This window comes from Dermochelys coriacea, chromosome 10 (assembly GCF_009764565.3).
Source record: "Dermochelys coriacea isolate rDerCor1 chromosome 10, rDerCor1.pri.v4, whole genome shotgun sequence".
Classification (NCBI taxonomy): Eukaryota; Metazoa; Chordata; order Testudines; family Dermochelyidae; genus Dermochelys; species Dermochelys coriacea.
The window spans coordinates 462,376-474,091 of record NC_050077.1 but is presented as its reverse complement, the minus strand read 5'-3'; the positions used below and the strand labels follow the sequence as shown (position 1 = coordinate 474,091).

The 11,716-nt window shown below is 50.3% G+C and overlaps 1 protein-coding gene across 2 annotated transcripts in view; it reads left to right on the top strand.

The window, feature by feature from the left end:
• Positions 1-2,182: 2,182 nt before the first annotated feature.
• IL21R (interleukin 21 receptor) overlaps positions 2,183-11,716 on the top strand; it is a 53,915-nt gene continuing 44,381 nt past the window's right edge. Inside the window, exon 1 of one of the 2 annotated variants that reach the window (XM_043493706.1) lies at positions 2,183-2,332. The gene's annotated coding sequence lies outside the window, so the exon portion shown is untranslated. The remainder of the gene's footprint in view (positions 2,333-11,716) is intronic. The other variant, XM_043493708.1, reaches the window with a different exon arrangement.

Sequence of the window (11,716 nt, the reverse complement as noted above, 5' to 3'; positions counted from 1 at the left end):
GGGGCATTTCTGGTGGCTATTACAACAGCCAGGAGAGTGAGGAAATTGAGGGCAGTAGTATCTGAGCCACTATATATAGTTTTCTTCACAGATAAAGTTTATCTTCATCCTCACCCAAAATTCCTTGCTAAGGTGGTTTCCAGTTTTCATATTAACCAAGCAATCTCCTTACCAACCTTCTTTCCAAAGCCTCCTGGTCATAATGGTGAGGAGATGCTTCACGCTTAGACATTAAAAGAGCATTAGCTTTTTAGCTGGATTGGGGAAAGGCTTTTAAGGCTTTGACATAAGTGTTCAGCACATTTGCAGACTGAATGAAAGGCTGTGCAGTATCCACTCAAAGGATCTCAACTTATATTTTCAGTTGTATTCAGTTATGCTACCAGTTGGCTCACATCCTCATATTTGACATTTGCAAAGCGGAAGCCTGGTCTTCATATCATTTGTTTGCCTCTGACTATGCAAACCCCCAACAACCTAGAGACGATGCCAAATTTTAACCAATCAGTCTCCAATCCCTGTTCAATTAGACTCCAAGCCAACCTCCTGTTTGGATGTCACCTACACTGAAATGGAGATGTGTAATCACTCCAAGAAGAACAACAGTTACTAGTCTTTCTATAACTGTTGTTCTTTGAGAAGTGTTGCACATGCCATTCCATGACTCACTCTCCTTCCCCACTCTATCAGTGTTTATCTGGCAGGAAGGAAATGAGGGAGATCGGGGCAGCTCCCCCCTTTTTTGCCTGCATGCAGTGCACAAGGCAGTGGGGTGCCTTTGCCCCACCCCGATAGGTACCGCTAAAGGAAAAACTCACCAACAACTGTGCACACATCTCAAAGAATAATAATTACGGAAAGGTTAGTAACTGGTTTTTGGTGGTAAGAAGCAATTCCAGGAGACATAGATAGTGGTGATAATGGGCAGCAAACCCAATATCTGCTTGCAACATGATACTGGCAGAGTGGGCATCCACAGTGCTGTTATCCTAGACCTAGACATAGGAGCAGGCTAGGGCCCATCGGTGCCAGAACAAGCAGGTCTGTGCTGATCTGCATGAGTTTAGAGCTGTGCAGGGGCAGAGAAAGCAGCTTATTATTGCCACCTCCATGGGCCGAGGCAAGTACACCTGGGAATGTTCTGTGGGTTGCTGTCCTCACTTAGCATCCGAGGGGCAGTGTGAGGATGAGGGTGGGGTGAAGGCTGTGTGGGCACCAATCTAGAAATCACAAACACAAGTCGGCCTGCCTGGGCTAAGTGACACCAAGAACAGGGGCCAGTCTGAAATCAATCACTGCGGGGGCAGCGGGGGGCTGCTCGGGGGGAGCAGGAGGCACCAAGAGGACAACAGGGTTGAAGAAAATGAAGGAAAACATCAGTTGAACAGCAGGGGAAAGTTTCTGATGTTGAGTCTGTAAGGCTGTGATATAGCCCCACTGGGGAAGGGGTGGGAGCCCCTTCTCTAGGGGCAAAGCTCTAGCAGACATGCTGAAGACCAGTCCTGCTCTGTGAGACTGGGCTAGGTGGGATCCAACAGCTTTCTTCCATCCTCTGATTCAGAGTGAGTGGGCCACACAGCCTGGTTATGGGCAGTGATGAGCTGCCAAAATCTGAAGAACCAGTTCCTTCAGTCGCTCCAGGTCTTCGGCGGCACTTCAGCAGCACAAACTTCACTCACTCCGGGTCTTCGGTGGCACTGAGGGACCCGCCGCCGAAGTGCAGCCGAAGACCTGGAGCACCACTGGGTGAGTAAAAAGGGATTCTCAAGGGGAGCCTCCCCAGCCGGGAGCTCAGGCGGGTCGGACAGAACAGTCCTGCAGGCCAAATGTGGCCCATGGGCTGGAGTTTGCCCAACCCTTTAACAATTGGTTCTAAACCGGCTTCTAAATGTAACAACCGGTTCGCATGAACTGGTGCGAACCGGCTCCAGCTTACCACTGGTTGTGGGGAAGGCTGAATTAGCTTGCATCAAAAGGAGGGCGAGGTTTATCTGCTCTGAAGGAGTTGACGTGACTGGGATCAGGCAGCAGCATGGGTCACGTTTCACTGCCACAGGCTTCACTCACAGCAAAATCACAATGGGGCAGCAGCCGTATGTGTCAGACAGGGCAATAGGGATAACCCTGAGCCAGGCCGGGGGTTTCTGTTCCATATGGCCCTGGGGACACAATCGTTCAGTCATTCCTGTTTCTGTTCACTAGTTTGTGACATGGTGCTTTCCGAAGAGAAAATGAAAGTGTCTCCATGTGACCCCTCAGAAGCTGCTAGAGCGAGGCACTCACTGCTCTGCTAAGGTGCCACAAGTCCTCCTTTTCTTTTTGCTCTGCAAAGGTAAGTCCTCTTCCCTCTAGCGTGAGATGAAGTGTAATCCCCTCCCCCGCCCCCAAGATCCTGGGGTTTCAGTCAGGTTGAATTCAGGCCTAATGCACATTCAGAAAAGAAATGCATTACGCAGGGGCTGGACCCGAACTCGTAGTGTCAAGTTGGGCGCTAGCCAGAATGAGAAGGGTGGGAGGGTAGGCTGTTTGGGTTACTAAGGGGCTGGGTGGGGACACCTGCTTTACCAGTTTGAATTTTCACTTTTAAAATGGTTTTGGATGAAGAAATGCAGATTTGGTGCAGGGAAAGGAACAGGGCCTTGGTGATGGACACATCATGTTGGGTGGGCTTGGTGCTGTGCAGGGAACCGCCCTGCACTGTGGTCACCAAACAGGCTGCCTCGTCCACCTCTCGCTCTGGGACTGGAAGGGTTACTTTGAATGAAGCCCATGGTGCCAGGCTTGGTACCTGCAGTCCCTGCCCCAGTCCAAGCCTGGTTTTCAGGGATAAATCCAGGTTTCACCGTTTTCTGCGGCAGTTTTCCCAGCTGGTTGGAATCCCACAGGTGCTGTTTTCCATGAGCCATGCTGGCTGCACCTCCTCTTACCATTTGGTCTATATTAACTAGTCTCCCTGCCTGGCTTTGTTGTTTTCTTGCATGTGCTTTGCTGACTAACACCTCCACATTTTGCAAGGCTCATTCATATTTTACCTTATTTCCTGGGCTTTCAAGTGGTTTCTTCTCTTGCTGTTTCCATCCGGTGGAAGAATGTTACTTAGCTCTCAGCTGTTCTGCTGTCACTTTACCTCATTATTTTGGTAATATGCAGATTATCTTCCTCATAAATGTAAAAAGAAAAGGAGTACTTGTGGCACCTTAGAGACTAACAAATTTATTTGAGCATAAGCTTTCGTGAGCTACAGCTCACTTCATCAGATGCATATGATGAAGTGAGCTGTAGCTCACGAAAGCTTATGCTCAAATAAATTTGTTAGTTGCTAAGGTGCCACAAGTACTCCTTTTCTTTTTGCATATACAGACTAACACGGCTGCTACTCTGAAACCTCTCATAAATTTAGAGATGGTTTGACTCTAGGGAGGTAGTGCTAGGCATGTAACATTTAGGAACATGATGGTGGCTTAGCAGATTGTTTTATTTCCATTGTAACAGGCAGAAAATATGGAGAGCTATTGTTTTTCCATATCATGAGCTTAACAGTTAGAAGCATTAATTAGCAAAACACTGTAGAGCAGGAAATTGTCAAAGCCGTGATTGCACTATTTATTGTACATATTTGTGCTGGTTTTCTAATTACACACAAATAAATGCCTATCTCCCAGTTAAGAGGCCTCTGCCAAGACTCATAGAGCTAGCAACTCTACTAATACACGTCCAGCAATCATAGAATCATAGAATATAAGGGTTGGAAAGGACCTCAGGAGGTCATCTAGTCCAACCCCCAGCTCAAAGCAGGACCAAACCCCAACTAAATCATTCCAGCCAGGGCTTTGTCAAGCCTGACCTTAAAAACTTCTAAGGAAGGAGATTCCATCACCTCCCTAGGTAACGCATTCCAGTGTTTCACCACCCTCCTAGTGAAAACGTTTTTCCTAATATCCAACCTAAACCTCCTCCACTGCAACTTGAGGCCATTACACCTTATTCTGTCATCTGCTACCACTGAGAACAGTCTAGATCCATCCTCTTTGGAACCCCCTTTCAGGTAGTTGAAAGCAGCTATCAAATCCCCCCTCATTCTTCTCTTCCACAGACTAAATAATCCCAGTTCCCTCAGCCTCTCCTCATAAGTCATGTGTTCCAGTCCCCTACTCATTTTTGTTGCCCTCCGCTGGATGTTTTCCAATTTTTCCACATCCTTCTTGTAGTGTGGGGCCCAAAACTGGACACAGTACCCCAGATGAGGCCTCACCAATGTCAAATAGAGGGGAACGATTATGTCCTTCCATCTGCTGGCAATGCCCCTACTTATACATCCCAAAATGCTATTGGCCTTCTTGGCAACAAGGACACACTGTTGACTCATAGCCAGCTTCTTGTCCACTGTAACCCCTAGGTCCTTGTATGCAGAACTGCTGCCGAGCCATTCGGTCCCTAGTCTGTAGCGGTGCATGGGATTCTTCTGTCCTAAGTGCAGGACTCTGCACTTGTCCTTGTTGAACCTCATCAGATTTCTTTTGGCCCAATCCTCTAATTTGTCTAGGGCTCTCTGTATCCTATCCCTCCCCTCCAGAGTATCTATCTCTCCTCCCAGTTTAGTGTCATCTGCAAACTTGCTGAGGGTGCAATCCACACCATCCTCCAGATCATTTATGAAGATATTGAACAAAGCCAGCCCGAGGACTGATCCTTGGGGCACTCCACTTGATACCAGTTGCCAACTAGACATTGAGCCATTGATTAGTACCCGTTGAGCCCGACAATCTAGCCAACTTTCTATCCACCTTATAGTCCATTCATTCAGCCCATACTTCTTTAACTTGCTGGCAAGAATACTGTGGGACACCATGTCAAAAGCTTTGCTAAAGTCAAGGAACAACACGTCCACTGCTTTCTCCTCATCCACAGATCCAGTTATCTCATCATAGAAGGCAATTAGATTAGTCAGGCATGACTTGCCCTTGCTGAATCCATGCTGATTGTTCCTGATCACTTTCCTCTCCTCTGAGTGCTTCAGAATTGATTCCTTGAGGACCTGCTCCATGATTTTTCCAGGGACTGAGGTGACACTGACTGGCCTGTAGTTCCCAGGATCCTCCTTCTTCTCCTTTATTAAAGATGGGCACTACATTAGCCTTTTTCCAGTCATCCGGGACTTCCCCCAATCGCCATGAGTTTTCAAAGATAATGGCCAATGGCTCTGCAATCACATCCGCCAACTCCTTTAGCACTCGCAGATGCAGCGCATCCGGCCCCATGGACTTATGCTCGTCCAGCTTTTCTAAATAGTCCCGAACCACTTCTTTCTCCACAGAGGGCTGGTCACCTCCTCCCCATGCTGTGCTGCCCAGTGCAGTAGTCTGGGAGCTGACCTTGTTCGTGAAGACAAAGAGGCAAAAAAAGCATTGAGTACATTAGCTTTTTCCACATCCTCTGTCACTAGGTTGCCTCCCTCATTCAGTAAGGGGCCCACACTTTCCTTGACTTTCTTCTTGTTGCTAACATACCTGAAGAAACCCTTCTTGTTACTCTTAACATCTCTTGCTAGCTGCAACTCCAGGTGTGATTTGGCCTTCCTGATTTCACTCCTGCATGCCCAAGCAATATTTTTATACTCTTCCCTGGTCATTTGTCCAGTCTTCCACTTCTTATAAGCTTCTTTTTTGTGTTTAAGATCAGCAAGGATTTCACTGTGAAGCCAAGCTGGTCGCCTGCCATATTTACTATTCTTTCTACACATTGGGATGGTTTGTCCCTGTAACCTCAATAAGGATTCTTTAAAATACACCCAGCTCTCCTGGACTCCTTTCTCCCTCATGTTATTCTCTCAGGGGATCCTGCCCATCACTCCCTGAGGGAGTCAAAGTCTGCTTTTCTGAATACTGAACTAGAAGGTTGATTCGGCATTGCATTTCCTATTTTCTTATATTTTCTTCCTGAGTGAGGCAGTTCTTCTGTTGAAAATCACAAAGTCCATAGCTTGCATATTCATGACAGTACTCCAGTCATGTGAGTTATTCCACCAAGTCTCTTTATTCCAATCACATCATAATTCCTTGAGTGTGCCAGGACTTCCTGTTCTCCCTGCTTATTTCCCAGGCTTCTTGCATTTGTGTATAGGCACTTGAGATAAATCGCTTATTGTACCTCTTTCTCAGTATGAGAAATCCCCCAAACCTCCCCTTTCCCACGGAAATAGACACTGCAGCACAGAGATTACAGCCCAGGGTAGTTTGAGGCACAGGAATGTTTTCTTGTCTTGCATCTGAGCTGCTACAAACTGATATCAGGGAAACTGCCTGACATCCCAACCCATCACACTTGGAGGCTTAGGTCTATATTTCTGAGCCCCGTGCACCTTTTCCTCTGTTGACTGTGTTATTGAGTATGGAAACTCTGATGCCTTTGGGGCAAAAGAGTCGGCGACACCCACAGCTACAGTGAAGAGTCTCTCTAGACTGGTGTGTGCTGTGGTGACAGGCGCAGTGTTACAGACATAGAGTGGAGCTGGAACTTTAGGCTTCACAGGACTTGCCTTGTCCAAGGCGGGCGGTATCTCTGCTGACTGTTTCACACAGCACAGGCAGTGGCAGAAATAGGGGCTCTCAGAGAAGCTGTATATTTGTCCCTGATCCCAGCCCCTCATGGGCTTGGAGGGTGCAATGCTTTGTGTGGAATGCTGCAGATAGAAACTCTGCAGCATTATCGTGCCCCAGGCTGATCCTTGTGTTAAGATGCAATGATCCTGGCACTAATGGTCCATGAGGCACTCACTGGCAGCCTCAGGGCCCAGCTGCGTTTGTCCCCACTTCAGCATTCACAAGAGCTACTCCCAGATATGCAGCAGAGACACAACAGATGAGCCTCACCATGCCACAGAGATGCACAATATGCACCAAGGGCATTTCCCACTCTCTGCCCTGGGCCTGGTCCTGAAAGCTGTTTTTTCCCTGCTCCGCCCTGTTGGCAGGAAAACCCCACCATGTGAGCGTTCAACAATTGCTAAAAAACAAAATACACACAACTGTTCAGCCAGCCCCTCCTCACCCTGCCCTGCCTCAGCCACCAGCAACAACCCACCACTATCCCAACCCACTAACCAACTCCGTCCCCACCTGTCCCTGTCCTGCCCCAGCCGCCAGCAACAACCCACCACTATCCCAACCCGCTTACCAACCCCGCCCCAACCCTGCCCTGCCCTGCCCCGTCCCAGCCACCAGCAACAGCCCACCACTATCCCAACCCGCTAACCAACCCCATCCCCACCCAGTCCTGCCCCAGCCACCAGCAACAACTCATCACTATCCCAACCCGCTAACCAACCCCGCCCCGCACCCTGCCCTGCCCTGCCTCAGCCACCAGCAACAACCCGCCACTATCCCAACCCGCTAACCAACCCCGTGCCCACCCTGCCCTGCCCTGCCTCTGCCACCAGCATCAACCCACCACTATCCCAACCCGCTAACCAACTCCGCCCCCACCCGTCCCTGCCCTGCCCCAGCCACCAGCAACAGCCCACCACTATCCCAACCTGCTAACTAACCCCACCCCCACCCTGCCCTGCCCCAGCCACGAGCAACAGCCCACCACTATTCCAACCCACTACCAACCCCGCCCCCACCCAGCCCTGCCCTGCCCCAGCCACCAGCATCAACCCACCACTATCCCAACCCGCTAACCAACTCCGCCCCCACCCGTCCCTGCCCTGCCCCAGCCACCAGCAACAGCCCACCACTATCCCAACCTGCTAACTAACCCCACCCCCACCCTGCCCTGCCCCAGCCACGAGCAACAGCCCACCACTATTCCAACCCACTACCAACCCCGCCCCCACCTAGCCCTGCCCTGCCCCAGCCACCAGCAACAACCCACCACTATCCCAACCCGCTAACTCTTCACCCATCCCAGTACCTACCACCCCATCCTTCTCACATGCCAATCACTATCTCAGCCCTGGCCATACCCCATCCCCATAAGTACCCCCATCTTTCTCTACCCCATTCCTATAACTACATCCCTGCCCCACCCAACAAGTACAATGCGGCTACAGTGCAAGCAGGTGGAGGGAGGGCAATCAGGGGCTAAAGGGAAGAAATCAGTTCACACGCTTACAGTGGGACTGATGGGGACCATCAGAGCTGGTCAAAAATGGTCTGCCAGTGGCTTCAAGTCAGCAAATGTTGCTTAAAACGTTTAGCAAGATCATAGGGCTTCATTACAAGTAAGGGAGAAAGGGAATTGATCAGATAGGGGGCACACGCTCTGCTTTCCTTGCACTGCTGGGACCTGCCAGTCCCCTGCCCCCCAGAACTGAATCACAGCGCTCAAGATTCATAGAGTTTAAAGCAAGAAGGGACCATTAGCTCACCTAGTCTGACCTCCTGCATATCACAAGCCATTAAATGTCACCCAGTTCCCTTGTACTGAGCCCAGTAACTTGTGCTTGGCTAAAGCATCTCTTCCAGAAAGGCTTCCAGTCTGGATCTGAAACCCTCAAGAAATGGAGAATGCACCACTTCCCTTGGTAGCTTTTTCTAGTGGTTAATCACTCTTGCTTGCAAATCATTGTGCCTAATTTCTCTTTTCAATTTGTGTAACTTCAACTTCCATCAATTGGGGGATTTTATTCCTTTTTCTGCTAGATTAAAGCATCCTTAGTGCTCGGTATTTTCTCCCCATGAAGGTATTTATCACCTTTTCACCATCCCTTTTAAAATGTGGACAGCAGAACTGTACACGCTATCAGTCTCATCAAGGTCATATACTGAGATAAAATCACCTCCCTACTCATACCCATACTCTGGTTATCTATCCAGGGAGAATATTAATCCTTTGTGCCACAGTGTCACGCTGGGAGCTCATTTTGAGTTGTTTGTCCATTGTGACCTTGAAATCCAGAGGTGAAAGTAAGCTGGTACAGTACGGTATGGCGTACTGGTAAGAAAGTGGCTGCTGGTACACAGCCAACCGTACTGGCAGGGCCGCTGATGGGGGGGGGTGCAAAAGGGGCAGCTGCCCCAGGGCCTGGAGATTTAAAAGGGCCTGGGACTCCCAGCAGCGGCTGGAGCTCCTGGTCCTTTAAATTGCCGCCGGAGCCCCGGGGCTCCTGGCTGCCACGACCCCGGGGCTCCAGTGGTGATTGAAAGGGCCTGAGGCTCCCAGCCACCACTGCCGCTACCACACCAGCGGCTGGAGCCCCGGGCCCTTTAAATCACCGCTGGAGCCCTGGGCAACATGGGCTGGGCACCGCTGACAGGCTGGCTGGGGGAGTCTGGCCCTAGCCCTGCCCCCTCTGCCCAAGGCCCCGCCTCTGCTGGGTCCCCAGAGGAGCCCCCCCACACCTTGCCCAGGACCCTGGCCACCCTGCATACCAGTAAGTCCGTTAAGTTACTATCACCCCTGCCTAAATCGTTTTAGAGTCCCTGCTTCCCAGCATACAGGCCCCCGTTCTGTAGGTACAGTCTGCATTCCTTGTCCCCAGCTGTGTAACTTTGCATATGGCTGTATTAAAACACAAATTTTGTCAGCAGTGATTTTATATTTACTTCCAGAACATTGATGAAAATGCTGAAAGCATTAGGTCTAGAGCGGATTCCTGCACTACACCATTAGAAACCCTCCCATTAGATGATGATTTTCCATTGACAACTACTTTTTGCAATCTGTCAGACAGCCAGTTCTTAAACCATGTAACATGTGCTATATTGTTTCCCTAAAACCCAATGGACTGGCATTAATTATTTATATATCCTTTAATTCTTTATCAATTAAACCTCATATTAGCTTTTCCATTCATTTATCCAGGATTGACATCAGGCCACCTGGCCTATAATCATCCAGCTCATCTCACTTCCCTTTTGAATTTTGGCATAACTTTAGCACTCTTACAGTCTTCTGGAATTTCCTTGGGAACCTAAGATTTATTAAAAATTAACAGCACAAGTCAGAGATCTCAGCCAGCTGCTTCTTTCCAAACACAGAACAGAAATATTATTGACCACGTCTGCATCACTATTAACAATTTCACCATCTCCATCTAGTCATGGGTTGATACCATTGCTACTGATCCCAGTATATTTTAACAACTCCTTCTTATCCTTAGCCCACAAGCCAGGAATTTTTCCTGATGTCTTTAGCTTCCCTTATCAATTTTTGAGCACCCACCAGGCACCACAAGGGACCTCTTCTCCACTCCTCCCCTGTTCTCCTCAGCCCTTGCCTTTCTGTGTCTCCAAACCCTTCCCTTTTCCTTCCATTTAGCTAATCTCCTCCTAACTAAATGCATCCCCTACCCCCAAAATTTGGCACTAACTTGATGTTTGCCACATGCACTGTTACCGCTGCAGTGTGTTACAGCCCTGCCCCTTCCCTGGGTCTGTCAGTTCCTCAGAGCAGAGACTGCCTGTTACTCGGTGTTGTGCAGCATGTGGTACCACGGGCCCAAGCCATGCCGGGGCTCCTCGGTGCTGCACTAACAGAACGGGACTCATGTACAGCTGCTGGGCTGTCCAGGCCTCTGCACTTCTGCCCAGGCTCTGGGCGCCAGCGCAAGGGGCAGGGGGTGCCCCAGCGAGCCCCACGCTCAGGCCTGGAGTGGGACCCAAGGACAGAGCAGCGGGCTTGGCAGCCACCTCCCACTGCAGGTTCACACAGACAACCCTTACAGTCACCCAAAGCACCTGTCCCCGGTGAGCTGAGCTGATAGAGGATCTGAGTTGTTGGGGAGTGAGGGGTCTGGACTGATGGGGGACTGGGTGGGGGTATAATTCATTGCTGGGCAGGGGACAGGCAGATGTGGGGTAAGAGCTCCTGCTGCGAGGCCAGAATCCCCTGGCCCAATGAATATGAGAGAGTGGACAATGCTGATTGTCAGCTGTACACAGGGGTGGGCAGGAGGAGTTCAACAACCACTGGCCAGACCAAAAAACTCACTATAGGCTTTACAAAATCTCATGATTTGGGGGTCTCACTCATGATTTTTGATATGCTTGATATTGACAATACTGCTGGGATCCCCCAGCTCCCAACACCCGCCATGCTCCTGACCATATCCCACCACCCGAATACACACACCCAGGATCCAAGACCCCTCGCAACACCCTCTGGCTGCCCCAGCTCTCTTCACACCTTCCTGTCCTCAAACAACCTCCCTCCCCCACAGCCTGCCTTAACTCTCTCCAATACCGTGATCCCTCTGGCTTCTCCAGGCCTGCTCAAGCTGTCCCTGGTTCTGCTCACCCTCTCCCCCAAGTCTGCTTCTGCGGGTGTGAGGAATAGGCTCCTATCTCCCCATGTCTGCCCCTCAGCTCAGGGCACCCTGCGGGGGAATGGCCCATCTGTCGTCATGCTCCTCTGCACAAAGAAGGTCTGCCCACACCTTGGAATCTTCAGCTTGCCTCGCTGGCTACTGCCAAGCCACGGACAGGCAGAGTCAAGGCACAGCATCTCCCTGTGTGGCCAGGACCCAGCGTTCGTTCTCTGCCCTGCCCTGCACTAACCCATTGCCCTTCAGTCTCAGGCATTTCACCTCCTGCTGCTGAGTCTGTCAGGGATTTCCTGCGGTTCTGCTGCCAGCAGCCCAGCAGGTGCAGCCAGAGGCACTGAGCATAGCTGCGCTTGGCTGCAGATGGGCCCCTGCCTCTGACATGCCAGCATAGTGGTTAGCCGTGCATGGCTGTGGAATTAATTACAATGAACACTTCAAGTCTAAGGGTCC